The sequence below is a fragment of the Carassius carassius genome, chromosome 26 (genome assembly GCF_963082965.1).
Source record: "Carassius carassius chromosome 26, fCarCar2.1, whole genome shotgun sequence".
In the NCBI taxonomy this organism is placed as follows: Eukaryota; Metazoa; Chordata; class Actinopteri; order Cypriniformes; family Cyprinidae; genus Carassius; species Carassius carassius.
Window position 1 is genome coordinate 22,349,878 of NC_081780.1, and position 17,007 is coordinate 22,366,884.

Consider the following 17,007-nt stretch of genomic DNA (forward strand, 5'->3'; position numbering starts at 1 on the left):
GCATCCTTAAGACGTCACATCGTCAGATCAAAATAAAAGTCCCATATAGTGCACGTCTGTCAGATATTAAAATAAATAAAAAAATAAAAAATGTACGAAAGTATTTATAAGAAGCATTTTCATTAATCGACTTAACCCAGTTCGACTCATCATATTTCTTTCTTTTTTTATTATATATTTTGATTCAAATTAATTAAAAAAGAGATAAGAATGAGCTACCTTTCTTTTCCAATTTCCCCAAAAGTAAAATAGCTTCAATTTAAAATAATTGATGTGTATCAATCGAAATAATTCCTAAGATCAAGATTTGATATTGATGAAATGCTTGCCAATTTTGAGAAATTGATATTTAAAGCGAAAGTAAAATACAAAAGACAAATAATGTCCCAGCATTGTATTTTTAAGTGTGTGTGTGTGTGTGTGTGTGTGTGTGTGTGTGTGTGTGTGTGTGTGTGTGTGCTTGGCAGTGGTGTCATGTAACGAAGTAAAAAAAAATACTTTGTTACAGTACTTAAGTGTTTTTTGGAAGTATCTGTACTTTACTTGAGTTTTTATATTTAAGCCAACGTTTACTCCGCTTCATTTCATAATTAAAATGTATACTTTTATTCCGATACATTTCACTTAAGTATATTCGTTACTTGCTACTAAATAGTCAGAAGAACACTAACTGCAGGAAAGCAGGTTTGACGAATCAGTGGTCTGGCGTTTGCAAGTTAGACACTCCTAAAAACACCTTTGCTCATGTGCAAACAATTGTGCGTGCTGCGCACAGCTGCAGATTCATTATTTAATTTTCTCAAGTCTAGTCTGCGGTGTGATACAGCATGTCTGCGATAATATGGTAAGTGTTGTTGTAATGATGTGCAATCTGATGTTATCAAGCAGGCTATATCACAAAATCACACACAGAGTGCACGCACATTGATTTATTAGTTTAAAACTCAATATTCCAGGCATTTTAAATTGTAGACTGCAAAAATGCTTCTGTATGCTTTTTATATTTATATTATTTAATGTAGGCCTAGTTAACTTAAGCTATATCAGACAAAGAGTACCGTTTTTCTGCAGATGTATAAACACATTTAATAATTATTTGATACAAGTTCAGTAAAGCAATAATTGACTTAAATTTTGACATAATATTTAGGGTTTCACCGATCACGATCGGCCGATCGTTAATGCGTATCTCTTCAGTAAAGCCGGTGTTGTACCGAAATCTGACTCCCCGGACAAATCGCACTCCCCTTCGCGTGCACGCGCGTCACACAGATGAACGCTGCGCTTGCAGTTAAACCTTCAGCGGTTTATTATAAGCGTTTTATTGATCATTTTTTTCCACACCGAGAACGAACATAGAAGCGTTGTCTGATTAACAAGCAGCTAACGGATGCAAAAACGCCGACTGGAGACGGTCATCAACGGAATTAAACCGCAATTTCCAAAGTAAAAGTGCAAGTTTTACACTGAAATTATTAACTGCACCAACTTTATCATCTCGCAATGCTCTTCCCTTTTCATTGTCATTTAAATTGATATTTAATCACATTTAGTTGGTTAAACTGGGATGAATTTAGTTAGAATTTAGTTCTCGTAAAATAATATGTATTATTAATAATAATATCTAAGGTATTATTATTATCACGCAATATTTATTTTACGATCAGTATTTATTATTTGACAGTGCCTTTGCATCTTGCCTCATAGACTGTGTGTGCAAAAACATTTGACTGTAGCTTCAACAGGACAGGTTTAATGGGGGGAGTGTGATTTTCACACCACTAAAATTGCACCTGATATTGATGATTCTTCTGCACAATCTGACTTTGCTGCAGCCTGGAATTGAACTACTGGTTTCGTCTGGTCAGAGGAGAACTGGCCCCCCGTCTGAGCCTGGTTTCTCCCAAGGTTTTTTTTCTCCATTCTGTCACCGATGGAGTTTCGGTTCCTTGCCGCTGTCACCTCTGGCTTGCTTAGTTGGGGTCACTTCATCTACAGCGATATCGTTGACTTGATTGCAAATGATTGCACAGATACTATTTAAACTGAAGTGAGATACTGGTCAACACAAGTATTTTGACATTATGTTCTGTGCATGTGTCCGTTTAAGCTCCATAAAATGCAAAATTGACTCTATTTTGCGTTCACACTGTGAGGCGCAGCAGAGTGCTTGTAGTGAGCACACAAAACCGTGCAAGAGTTAACTGAGTTCATTCTTCTGTTGCTTAATTTTTTTATGTAGCTTTGCTGTTACATTTAACAAGGTATTTGTCCCTTCAAGCTGGAGAAGGAGCAAAAGAGAAATCAATTAGTTGTTGGTGGGCTGTCTTAGGCGTGGTTCTCTGCTTGTCCATGTGAGGCTCTCTCTTAATGTGACATGTTCATGTTCCTTTTTATTGTATTTTATTACAAGCCATGCCTGAAAATGAAAATTGGTCAAAAGAACAAATGCTTCAATTCAAAGTCTGAGTTATTTCACCAAATATTGATTTATGAAGTTAAAACATTGGTATTGGGTAGTCTCAAAATTAATATACACATGTCTGAAAACATGGCATCTATTTTGTTATTTTGAGAAATTGTAATTTCTGCTTTAAATTACCATATTTTTAATTAAGTTTTAAAAGAAATCTCATCTGTAGTTGTTTTACTCAAACACATAACTACAAGATAAATAAAAAATTCAGATAAACTGAGAATTTCCTATATTAATATATATATATATATATATATATATATATATATATATATATATATATTTGTTTTTGTTTTTTACAGCTGTATACAATGTTTCTTACACTGATTTATTACAAATTGGTATTTAAAGCTTTAAATTACAGCAGTTATATTTTAAGTTTAGAAGAAATGTCATCAGTACTACTTTTTCGGAAAATAAAACATAAATTGCGTTTTACTCAAACACTAACTATAGTGTAAATTGTAGATTTAGAGAAACCGATCATTTCCAAGTGGTCTCTATTTTTTCAGTAGCTATAGGCTACAGAGTTTCGAATACATTGACTTATGGGGTGGCCGCTGCATTATGAACACTGACCGCCACAAATAGGGAAGATAGTTCCTGTCAATTTAATCACAGTTCTATAGCCTACTGTGTAGAACACACGATTTAATGAGATTCTGCTTTGTTTGTAATTGTTTATTAAAATATTAATCTAAATTAATAATAAGAAGAATAATAACAAATTCAAAAATATTAATGAGAATGTTATCTTTTGTAAATGTTACGCTATGACAAGTAAATTAGCAAATTTATATTATTATTAATAATAATTATATTAGTATAGCATTCATTATCAATAACTGAATATTTTATTGTAAATCTGTAATTTATTCAGCGGATTTTTTTTTTTTTTTTCAAAGTCATGTGTTTTATTGGTTATTTTTGATAACACCAAATGTGTCTTGTCTTTTTCTAATCTGAAAAATTATTTTGCAATACAATGACATAATTTTCCTCATTACACTTATTGCTGTGACCTATTGCATAGATCACCACTCTTCTCATTTCCTCTTCTTACTTCCTCAGATAAGTAAGGGCTGAAACGACTATGCTGCTTTATGGTGTCATTCATTTCCACTTGAAATGTGGAGCAGTGCAGGTGCCTCCAATGAACTACAGCTTTGTCTGCAGTGGGTTAGTGATGAGGGTGAGTAAATGAAGACAAATTTCATTTTTGGGTGAACAGTCCCTTTAAGAATTTACAAAGAAAAAAAAAAATCTATACAGAAAATTATAACTACAATAACTATACAGAACATAAAAGTGTGTTGTATCTATACTAAATTGTTTCTACACTGAAATGAACTATTTACAGTTCAGCACTTTTTTTCTGCCCAATTTTTATGTGCTGCATGCCTGACAGATGAAGGTCTTTGCCTTTATTGACTTCTGAATGCAGCTGCAGTGAAACCACCTTAAGCAGACATCACAGCTGATCTAAATATATAGAAATACACACGTTAACATGAAATACAATACAGCAATGCAATCCCAAACTCTTTAAATCAGTTATATAAAAGAAAAACAAAAAGGTTTACTTACCCAGTCAGTGTCATTTTCTGTTTCCCCACAGAAGTAGCAGAGGTCCGGTCATCTAGTCAACAGTCATATTACAGTTGCAAATATGTTTAGTTTACATGCTAATCATTAATATCTAATAATAGAAAGATTGCAATTCCAGATTTCTTACCTGTGTTTTTATTAGGTTGGTGGCTATTGCCATCCTGAGAGCTTTTACTCCATTTGGGGTTGTGGAGAATTTGATACGCTCCTCATTAAGAATGCATTCTGCAAACTATATACATACAATTTGTTAATGGTATTATGGTAAAGTATAATAGTTATTAACTTGTGATCTTTTCAAATGTTAATTTAAAAGTGTATTTTATTAATATAGCTGGGTAGGAGGGTTTCAGTTACCAGCAGTTATAAATATGAACTCCATGTCTGCAAAACTAACATTTAAAATGAAATATTGATAACTAATCATTATTGAATCTAGAAAATCAAATTCAATTGAAACCTATGAATATGAATCAAATCTAATCGCCAAATTTGTCACAGTACCCAGCCCTAGTAAACAGTATACATAAGGAACATTGTAACTATTTGTGCTTTGTCAGCATTATATAAACTCTGATCCTGTATTTAATGGACTCTGATGTTTTTAGTTACGTTCAGGACAAAGGCTACACAGGAATTGCCATCTCTTTGTTGGGGGTGTGGCAGTGTGTTACACATCCATCGAGATATTTTAACCCCCTTTTGTCTCATGAATGATCTGTAAAAGGATGGAAAACCATAAAAGAGGAACATCATACATTTTATTTTTTCAAATTTCACATTCTTGGATTATAAACCCATTTCATGTATGTTTCTAATAAGGCTGGATTACCTTGTCACATCCTGGCATCTTTTTATGTTTCTTTGGATCTCCCCCAATGGATCAAGGTAGAGAGCCCTCCTCTCTTGAGGAAACATGACCTTAAATTGTTATTGTTGGTATATTAGAACTCACTTCAAAATAGCAAAGACATGAAATACCCTACCCACAACTGGTAGAAATGTAAGCAGTGCTTATACAGTATGTAGTTTTTCATTAAGAAACAGCATAAATGTTTTAGAAACATAACTGCATAAAAATATCAATGCAATCATGAGGAAAAAATACCGTCAAAGTCCAATGATGGCAGTCATTAATTATACCCAGTATGATATTGTACTTTTCTGGGTTCATCTGGAAAACAAAATATATGTAATGTAAACTCACATTTTTCACAAGTTTTCTAATATACTTTAGAAGAAGTATTTATCATATCTTCTTTCACTTAAACTTTTGGCCTGACGTGGTGTACATCATTTATAAAGCACTTTATATTTAAACTTAGATCACTATGGGCAGTCCATGATAATCAGAAAAGGTGAACAACTGAACACCAATAGCATACTACTTTGTATTTTACCCTGATCAGATTCTGTATCTTCTCTTGTCTTGTATTCTGTGGTAGTTACTTTAATTAATCTTTGATTGTTTCTTGGTGTGCCTTTTTTGTCTATTAGTCCTTGTGTATTTAAGGCCCAATTCACTAAGGATTAAAATGGGACTGCCAAAGCCCAAAGCCATTAAAAAAAAAAAACAGCTCTACCTTGGATATCAAAGATGATAGCTTGATTAACAACAAACAGGTTAGTTACAGTTCTAAATAAAGCTTTTTCTTAAAACTAATCCGTGTTTCTTAGGGCTTTGCAATAACTATAATAAAGGATCACCTTCACTTTTGCCCGCTTCTGTTGCCAAATGTTGGACATTTCAAAAGTGTCGATGGCTGCAGCCTTGTTGCAGGACCTCTTGTTATATTTTTGCACCAGGAGGAGCATATACGCGTTCATGACCTGACAGAAAGAAAAGAAGCAAAATAACTTTTGCAATTATATGGAGGTAAAAAAATTAGTGCTGTCAACGTTAACGCGTTAACGCGTTAACGCATGCGATTAATTTTTGTCTGGTTTAACGTGTCAAAATATTTAACGCAGCATCCGTATTTTCTGCCATCCGTTGGCTAGCTTTACATTATATGATCACGCTCTTATTTATTTAAATGCTTTTAAACATTTCAAGCGTGGCAAGACAAAAGAGAATGCGCTGTTTTGTGACACATACACACGTAGGCTACACACACACACACAATGCATAGACAGGGCGCCAGAATCCAGTTCTCTTAAGCGCTTGAACTAACAATAAACATCCCAAAAGTGCCAGTTTTGTCGATTATCCTCATAAGAGCAATCTTAAATGATTTATATAAAGTCTAAAATGAACAAAAAGAGTTGTGAGAGAATGAGGCGAGATCAGACAGTATAGAAACGGTGAGATCCGCGTGTCTGTCTGCTCTTAAAGGGACAGCAGCCAATAAAGCTTCCTGTCAGTAAAGTTAAAGAACAAAGGGAACAGAGAAAATGACTCGCTGCTCTTGACTAAATAACTTTTGTAGCTTTAATAAGGATTAACTATTTAATTTATGCAGTGCAGACTGCATATAACTTTGATAACTTTATTAAATTTCTGTATATTTCCTAACTGTTAAGACAGGAAGGGCAGGAGTAAACATGACATTTATTATGTTAGCATTGTTTTAAGTTTACTTAAATTAAAAACTGTTATATTTTTGAAGCCTAATAATAAATGTAAAAAATAAAAAAAAATCAGTAGCTGTATTAATATCACTAATACTGGCCTTCATTCATAAAAAGATGCCATTTAAACAAGTATTTAAAATATACTGTCTTTGTTGTTTCTACATTAATTTGATTAACTGTGAAATTATTACATTAAAAAATTTATTAAAAACGTACAAAAACATTTCTTTTTTTATTGCGATTAATTGCGATTAATCACAGAAAAAAATGTGTGATTTAATCTAGTTAAAGTTTTTAATCGATTGACAGCACTAAAAAAAATATATCTGGATAATCAAACTAAATGACGCATTATTTTTTTTTTTTAAATACTATAATAATGTATCAATAACACTGTCACAAAGTAAAGATGTCATTTTTGCAGCAAAGTATATTAACATGTTCGGTGAGCTTTGGCCAAGTCTAACCTCGCTTTCAAGTTCCATTGATGGTGCTGTTTGATATATGTCCATGTAGTAAATTTTATACTGTCCTATTTTTGACAGCAGTACATACACATTTTTCCCCCTCCAGGCCTGTCTTACACCTGTCAATTAAAAACAGCAATAAAAGGATCTAAAAGGTTTAAAAGGTCTTTTCTCCTTAAGGCTGTACCGTGCAGTGCAAGAGCAGCCAAGTATGTTTATCTAATACTTTGTAATGCAAAAATATTTTTATTAAACAAAGACATTTGTTCCTTATATGATCTGCTTTTTTGTCATTTTTGGAATACTAAATACATACATGTTTCTGTTCCATACATTTATCTGCAGAGCTGACTGGAGAGGGAGGATGACCATGTGGACACTGTGCTTTGGAGCTTAGGGGAGATGTAGGTGGAGAGGGAGGATGGACAGGTGGAGAAGGTGCTGTGGAGCTGACTGGTGAGGGAGGATGGACAGGTGGAGAAGGTGCTGTGGAGCTGACTGGTGAGGGAGGATGGACAGGTGGAGAAGGTGCTGTGGAGCTGACTGGTGAGGGAGGATGGACAGGTGGAGAAGGTGCTGTGGAGCTGACTGGAGAGGGAGGATGGACAGGTGGAGAAGGTGCTGTGGCGCTGACTGGCGAGGGAGGATGGACAGGTGGAGAAGGTGCTGTGGAGCTGACTGGTGAGGGAGGTTGGACAGGTGGAGAAGGTGCTGTGGAGCTGACTGGCGAGGGAGGATGGACAGGTGGAGAAGGTGCTGTGGAGCTGACTGGTGAGGGAGGATGGACAGGTGGAGAAGGTGCTGTGGAGCTGACTGGCGAGGGAGGATGGACAGGTGGAGAAGGTGCTGTGGAGCTGACTGGTGAGGGAGGATGGACAGGTGGAGAAGGTGCTGTGGAGCTGACTGGAGAGGGAGGATGGACAGGTGGAGAAGGTGCTGTGGAGCTGACTGGTGAGGGAGGATGGACAGGTGGAGAAGGTGCTGTGGCGCTGACTGGTGAGGGAGGATGGACAGGTGGAGAAGGTGCTGTGGAGCTGACTGGTGAGGGAGGATGGACAGGTGGAGAAGGTGCTGTGGAGCTGACTGGTGAGGGAGGATGGACAGGTGGAGAAGGTGCTGTGGAGCTGACTGGAGAGGGAGGATGGACAGGTGGAGAAGGTGCTGTGGCGCTGACTGGCGAGGGAGGATGGACAGGTGGAGAAGGTGCTGTGGAGCTGACTGGTGAGGGAGGATGGACAGGTGGAGAAGGTGCTGTGGCGCTGACTGGCGAGGGAGGATGGACAGGTGGAGAAGGTGCTGTGGAGCTGACTGGTGAGGGAGGATGGACAGGTGGAGAAGGTCCTGTGGAGCTGACTGGTGAGGGAGGATGGACAGGTGGAGAAGGTGCTGTGGAGCTGACTGGAGAGGGAGGATGGACAGGTGGAGAAGGTGCTGTGGAGCTGACTGGTGAGGGAGGATGGACAGGTGGAGAAGGTGCTGTGGAGCTGACTGGTGAGGGAGGATGGACAGGTGGAGAAGGTGCTGTGGAGCTGACTGGTGAGGGAGGATGGACAGGTGGAGAAGGTGCTGTGGAGCTGACTGGAGAGGGAGGATGGACAGGTGGAGAAGGTGCTGTGGCGCTGACTGGCGAGGGAGGATGGACAGGTGGAGAAGGTGCTGTGGAGCTGACTGGTGAGGGAGGATGGACAGGTGGAGAAGGTGCTGTGGAGCTGACTGGCGAGGGAGGATGGACAGGTGGAGAAGGTGCTGTGGAGCTGACTGGTGAGGGAGGATGGACAGGTGGAGAAGGTGCTGTGGAGCTGACTGGAGAGGGAGGATGGACAGGTGGAGAAGGTGCTGTGGCGCTGACTGGCGAGGGAGGATGGACAGGTGGAGAAGGTGCTGTGGAGCTGACTGGTGAGGGAGGATGGACAGGTGGAGAAGGTGCTGTGGAGCTGACTGGCGAGGGAGGATGGACAGGTGGAGAAGGTGCTGTGGCGCTGACTGGTGAGGGAGGATGGACAGGTGGAGAAGGTGCTGTGGAGCTGACTGGTGAGGGAGGATGGACAGGTGGAGAAGGTCCTGTGGAGCTGACTGGTGAGGGAGGATGGACAGGTGGAGAAGGTGCTGTGGAGCTGACTGGAGAGGGAGGATGGACAGGTGGAGAAGGTGCTGTGGAGCTGACTGGTGAGGGAGGATGGACAGGTGGAGAAGGTGCTGTGGAGCTGTGGAGTTAGGCTGACAGAGAAGATTTCAGAATTAGAGACACGCATCCAAACTTTAATTGAGGACAGTAAAAATGTTAGGGCTCTAGATACGGCTTTGGATGCGTCTAGCTCAGGGATTCCTGTACATTGTTCGGTTCCGGAAACAGAGCCCCAGCAGCAGGGCAACTGGGTGACGGTGAGGCAGCGTAGTCGTGGGTCAAAACACCGCTCTTCTGTTCCGATCAAAACATTAAACAGGTTCTCCCCACTCAGTGATGCACCCACTAAGAAACCTGATGAAAGTGCTCTAGTTATTGGTGATTCTATTGTACGGAACGTGAATATAGAGACACCAGCCACCATAGTCAAATGTTTACCGGGAGCCAGACCGCCTGACATCTTGGCAAATTTAAAAGTGCTGGCTAATGCTAAACGTAAATACAGTAAGATTGTTATTCATGCCGGCGCTAATGATGTTCGACTTCGCCAGTCGGAGATCACTAAAAATAACATTAAAGAGGTGTGTGAACTTGCAAGCACGATGTCAGACACTGTAATATGCTCTGGTCCCCTCCCTGCTTACCGTGGTGATGAGATGCATAGCAGATTGTCATCACTCAATGGCTGGATGTCTAAGTGGTGCCCACAGAATAACATAGGTTTCATAGACAATTGGACGAGCTTTTGGGGCAGACCTGACCTGTTTAAAAGAGATGGTCTTCATCCCTCCTGGGGTGGCGCCACTCTTCTCTCTAGAAATATGGCAAATAGTCTTAGTGTTTATACTTGACTAACTGGGGCCCAGGTCAGGAAGCAGACAGACTGGCTAAACCGACCGTCTGCTAGCTGCCTCCCGTCACAGAGGTCAGTTAATTCTCAGCACATAGAGATTTTTTCACCTAGATATCACACTATAGAGACTGTGTCTGTTCCCCGAACTAGAAAAAACAAAAAACGTCCAAACCAAGTTAAGATTAACAATTTAATTGAGGTTCAACAAATAAAAAACAGAAGCAATATGGATAAGCAAATGATAAAGCTTGGCTTATTGAATATCAGATCCCTTTCTACGAAAACACTTTTTGTAAATAATATGATCACTGATCATAATATAGATGTACTCTGTTTGACAGAAACCTGGCTAAAACCTGATGATTACATTATTTTAAATGAGTCCACCCCCCAAGATTACTGTTATAAACATGAGCCACGTCTAAAAGGTGGAGGTGTTGCTTCAATTTATAACAACGTTTTCAGGATTTCTCAGAGGGCAGGCTACAAGTATAACTCGTTTGAAGTAATGGTACTTCATATAACATTATCCAAAGAAACAAATGTTAATGATAAATCCCCTGTTATGTTTGTACTGGCTACTGTATACAGGCCACCAGGGCACCATACAGACTTTATTAAAGAGTTTGGTGATTTTACATCTGAGTTAGTTCTGGCTGCAGATAAAGTTTTAATAGTTGGTGATTTTAATATCCATGTTGATAATGAAAACGATGCATTGGGATCAGCATTTATAGACATTCTGAACTCTATTGGTGTTAGACAACACGTTTCAGGACCTACTCATTGTCGAAATCATACTCTAGATTTAATACTGTCACATGAAATTGATGTTGATGGTGTTGAAATTATTCAGCCAAGTGATGATATCTCAGATCATTATTTAGTTCTGTGCAAAATTCATATAGCCAAAATTGTAAATTCTACTTCTTGTTACAAGTATGGAAGAACCATCACTTCTAACATAAAAGACTGCTTTTTAAGTTATCTTCCTGATGTATCCAAATTCCTTAGCATATCCAAAACCTCAGAACAACTTGATGATGTAACAGAAACTATGGAGTCTCTCTTTTCTAGCACTTTAAATAAAGTTGCTCCTTTACGCTTAAGGAAGGTTAAGGAAAACAGTTTGACACCATGGTATAATGAGCATACTCGCACCCTAAAGAGAGCAGCCCGAAAAATGGAGCGCAGCTGGAGGAAAACAAAACTAGAGGTATTTCGTATTGCTTTGCGGGAAAGTAACATATCCTACAGAAAAGCATTAAAAACTGCTAGATCCGATTACTTTCCTTCTCTTTTAGAAGAAAACAAACATAACCCCAGGTATTTATTCAATACAGTGGCTAAATTAACGAAAAATAAAGCCTCAACAAGTGTTGACATTTCCCAACACCACAGCAGTAATGAGTTTATGAACTACTTTACTTCTAAAATCGATACTATTAGAGATAAAATTGCAACCATTCAGCCGTCAGCTACAGTATCACATCAGACAGTGCACTATAGACCCCCTGAGGAACAGTTCCACTCATTCTCTACCATAGGAGAGGAAGAATTGTATAAACTTGTTAAATCATCTAAACCAACAACATGTATGTTAGACCCTATACCATCTAAGCTCCTGAAAGAGGTGCTTCCAGAAGTCATAGATCCTCTTCTGACTATTATTAATTCCTCATTGTCATTAGGACATGTCCCCAAAACCTTCAAACTGGCTGTTATTAAGCCTCTCATCAAAAAACCACAACTTGACCCCAAAGAACTAGTTAATTATAGACCAATCTCGAATCTCCCTTTTCTGTCCAAGATACTAGAAAAGGTGGTATCCACACAATTATATTCCTTCTTAGAGAAAAATGGTATATGTGAGGATTTCCAGTCAGGATTTAGACCGTATCATAGTACTGAGACTGCTCTTCTTAGAGTTACAAATGATCTGCTCTTATCATCTGATCGTGGGTGTATCTCTCTATTAGTTTTATTGGATCTTAGTGCTGCGTTTGACACAATTGACCACAACATTCTTTTGCATAGACTTGAATACTTTGTTGGCATCAGTGGAAGTGCATTAGCATGGTTTAAATCGTACTTATATGACCGCCATCAGTTCGTAGCAGTGAATGAAGATGTATCCTATCGATCACAAGTGCAGTATGGAGTACCTCAAGGCTCAGTACTAGGGCCGTTACTCTTCACGCTTTATATGTTACCCTTGGGAGATATCATCAGGAAACATGGTGTTAGCTTTCACTGTTATGCTGATGATACTCAGCTCTATATTTCTTCGCAGCCCGGTGATACACACAATTTGAAAAACTAATGGATTGCATAGTCGATATAAAAAACTGGATGACGAGTAATTTCTTACTGCTAAATTCTGAAAAAACAGAGGTGTTAATTATAGGACCTAAAAACTCTGCTTGTAATAACCTAGAACACTGTCTAAGACTTGATGGTTGCTCTGTCAATTCTTCGTCATCAGTTAGGAACCTAGGTGTGCTACTTGATCGCAATCTTTCCTTAGAAAGCCACGTTTCTAGCATTTGTAAAACTGCATTTTTCCATCTCAAAAATATATCTAAATTACAGCCTATGCTCTCAATGTCAAATGCAGAAATGTTAATCCATGCATTTATGACCTCAAGGTTAGATTATTGTAATGCTTTATTGGGTGGTTGTTCTGCACGCTTAGTAAACAAACTACAGCTAGTCCAAAATGCAGCAGCAAGAGTTCTTACTAGAACCAGGAAGTATGACCATATTAGCCCGGTCCTGTCAACACTGCACTGGCTCCCTATCAAGCATCGCATAGATTTTAAAATATTGCTTATTACTTATAAAGCCCTGAATGGTTTAACACCTCAGTATTTGAATGAGCTCCTTTTACATTATAATCCTCTACGTCCGCTACGTTCTCAAAACTCAGGCAATTTGATAATACCTAGAATATCAAAATCAACTGCAGGCGGCAGATCCTTTTCCTATTTGGCGCCCAAACTCTGGAATAACCTACGTAACATTGTTCAGGAGGCAGACACACTCTTGCAGTTTAAATCTAGATTAAAGACCCATCTCTTTAACCTGGCATACACATAACATACTAATATGCTTTTATTATCCAAATCCGTTAAAGGACTTTTAGGCTGCATTAATTAGGTAAACCGGAACTGGAAACACTTCCCATAACAACCTATGTACTTGCTACATCATTAGAAGAATGGCATCTACGCTAATATTTGTCTGTTTCTCTCTTGTTCCGAGGTCACCGTGGCCACCAGATCCAGTCTGTGTCCAGATCAGAGGGTCACTGCAGTCACCCGGATCCAGTACGTATCCAGACCAGATGCTGGATCAGCACCTAGAAAGGACCTCTACATCCCTGAAAGACAGCGGAGACCAGGACAACTAGAGCCCCAGATACAGATCCCGATACAGGTCAGAGGAGAACTGGCCCCCCAACTGAGCCTGGTTTCTCCCAAGGTTTTTTTCTCCATTCTGTCACCGATGGAGTTTCGGTTCCTTGCCGCTGTCGCCTCTGGCTTGCTTAGTTGGGGACACTTCATCTACAGCGATATCGTTGACTTGATTGCAAATAAATGCACAGATACTATTTAACTGAACAGAGATGACATAACTGAATCCAATGATGAACTGCCTTTAACTATCATTTTTGCATTATTGACACTGTTTTCCTAATGAATGTTGTTCAGTTGCTTTGACGCAATGTATTTTGTTTAAAGCGCTATATAAATAAAGGTGACATTGACATTGACATTGACATTGGAGCTGACTGGTGAGGGAGGATGGACAGGTGGAGAAGGTGCTGTGGAGCTGACTGGTGAGGGAGGATGGACAGGTGGAGAAGGTGCTGTGGAGCTGACTGGAGAGGGAGGATGGACAGGTGGAGAAGGTGCTGTGGAGCTGACTGGTGAGGGAGGATGGACAGGTGGAGAGGGTGCTGTGGAGCTGACTGGAGAGGGAGGATGGACAGGTGGAGAAGGTGCTGTGGAGCTGACTGGAGAGGGAGGATGGACAGGTGGAGAAGGTGCTGTGGAGCTGACTGGAGAGGGAGGATGGACAGGTGGAGAAGGTGCTGTGGAGCTGACTGGTGAGGGAGGATGGACAGGTGGAGAAGGTGCTGTGGAGCTGACTGGTGAGGGAGGATGGACAGGTGGAGAAGGTGCTGTGGAGCTGACTGGTGAGGGAGGATGGACAGGTGGAGAAGGTGCTGTGGAGCTGACTGGTGAGGGAGGATGGACAGGTGGAGAAGGTGCTGTGGTGCTGACTGGTGAGGGAGGATGGACAGGTGGAGAAGGTGCTGTGGAGCTGACTGGAGAGGGAGGATGGACAGGTGGAGAAGGTGCTGTGAAGCTGACTGGTGAGGGAGGATGGACAGGTGGAGAAGGTGCTGTGGAGCTGACTGGTGAGGGAGGATGGACAGGTGGAGAAGGTGCTGTGGAGCTGACTGGAGAGGGAGGATGGACAGGTGGAGAAGGTGCTGTGGAGCTAAATGGTGAGGGAGGATGGACAGGTGGAGAAGGTGCTGTGGAGCTGACTGGAGAGGGAGGATGGACAGGTGGAGAAGGTGCTGTGGAGCTGACTGGTGAGGGAGGATGGACAGGTGGAGAAGGTGCTGTGGAGCTGACTGGTGAGGGAGGATGGACAGGTGGAGAAGGTACTGTGGAGCTGACTGGAGAGGGAGGATGGACAGGTGGAGAAGGTGCTGTGGAGCTGACTGGAGAGGGAGGATGGACAGGTGGAGAAGGTGCTGTGGAGCTGACTGGAGAGGGAGGATGGACAGGTGGAGAAGGTGCTGTGGAGCTGACTGGAGAGGGAGGATGGACAGGTGGAGAAGGTGCTGTGGAGCTGACTGGTGAGGGAGGATGGACAGGTGGAGAAGGTGCTGTGGAGCTGACTGGTGAGGGAGGATGGACAGGTGGAGAAGGTGCTGTGGAGCTGACTGGTGAGGGAGGAGGGACAGGTGGAGAAGGTGCTGTGGAGCTGACTGGTGAGGGAGGATGGACAGGTGGAGAAGGTGCTGTGGAGCTGACTGGTGAGGGAGGATGGACAGGTGGAGAAGGTGCTGTGGAGCTGACTGGAGATGAAGGATGGACAGGTGGAGAAGGTGCTGTGGAGCTGACTGGAGAGGGAGGATGGACAGGTGGAGAAGGTGCTGTGGAGCTGACTGGTGAGGGAGGATGGACAGGTGGAGAAGGTGCTGTGGAGCTGACTGGTGAGGGAGGATGGACAGGTGGAGAAGGTGCTGTGGAGCTGACTGGTGAGGGAGGATGGACAGGTGGAGAGGGTGCTGTGGAGCTGACTGGAGAGGGAGGATGGGCAGGTGGAGAAGGTGCTGTGGAGCTGACTGGTAAGGGAGGATGGACAGGTGGAGAAGGTGCTGTGGAGCTGACTGGTGAGGGAGGATGGACAGGTGGAGAAGGTGCTGTGGAGCTGACTGGTGAGGGAGGATGGACAGGTGGAGAAGGTGCTGTGGAGCTGACTGGAGAGGGAGGATGGACAGGTGGAGAAGGTGCTGTGGAGCTGACTGGTGAGGGAGGATGGACAGGTGGAGAAGGTGCTGTGGAGCTGACTGGTGAGGGAGGATGGACAGGTGGAGAAGGTGCTGTGGAGCTGACTGGTGAGGGAGGATGGACAGGTGGAGAAGGTGCTGTGGAGCTGACTGGTGAGGGAGGATGGACAGGTGGAGAAGGTGCTGTGGAGCTGACTGGTGAGGGAGGATGGACATGAGAGGGAGATTTGCAGCTGATCAGAGTTGAGGAATTCAGTGTATAGGTTTTATTTTCCATTACGATTTTCCGGATCTTGTGAGGGACTTTGGGGACATCTTCACAGTGTGGTCTCAAATGATCTGTATTAATTTGGGGCATTTTAACACCCCTCTAATCTTGAAGATCTGCACTTTTTCCCTCCAGTGCCACAATAGTATAAGGACCCAGGTAGTTAGCCTCCAGTTTTCCCCCTTTCCGCTGTTGGCTTCTCACGTTTTGCCTCCATACTTTGTCCCCCACTACAAAGGGTTTGCTGGATGGACACAACCTTTTTCTTATTTTCTTTTGAGAGGCTTTAATGTTTGCCTCAGCCTCATGCAAACCTTCACTTATCCTCAACGCACACTCTGTGACTTGCTCCACAGTTACTGTGTCTTCCACGCTTTCGTGAATCTAAAAAAATTATATATTTTTTAGTTTTTATACTAATATATATTTATTCAAAGGGTTAGTTCGCTCTGAATAGAAAATTTGGTCAGATATTAATAGCATAATTTACTTAAATTGGGATTAAACCACTGGAGTAACATGGGTTGTTTTTATTGTGTTTATGGACAATTTGAAGAATGTTTCATGTAAACAGACTTTCAATTTCAAATTTTCTCAGCTTTAGTAAAAATATATTTATTTTGTTTAAAGTTAAATGAGAATGAGTAAATAATGACATAATTTCATTGTGAGTGGAGGTAAACTAACCCTTTAAGTAGTTAACATTTAATTTGTTTTGAATTTTCAGTTACCCTGTATTGCTCCGGAACCTCACAAGCATAACGGGCCTCTCTCCCAAACATTAAAAAAAAGGTGAGAACTTTGTTGTCATTTGCTTTTTCGTCCTAAGTCCAAACATCACCGCATCAAGATGCTTATCCCAGTCTTTTGTGCGTTCCTTCACAAGCTTGCAAAGGGCTCTGTTGACATAACAACATTAATTGTGATGTATTATTAACATATAGAGCATATACAATACAACATATTGTGTGTACAGGTGTTCTTGTAGTCCAGACAGTTATATGTTCCTGCATTTTGTTTTGTTTCCCTTCTCCCTTGCATATGTCTAATGGATAACCAATGAGTAGCTATGCATTAAATGATTAGAGCCAAAGAACTACTCA

At 41.1% G+C, this 17,007-nt stretch overlaps 1 protein-coding gene; it reads left to right on the plus strand.

The window, feature by feature from the left end:
• The window catches only part of LOC132106083 (gastrula zinc finger protein XlCGF49.1-like), a 473,864-nt gene that overhangs the window by 118,846 nt on the left and 338,011 nt on the right, over positions 1-17,007 (plus strand).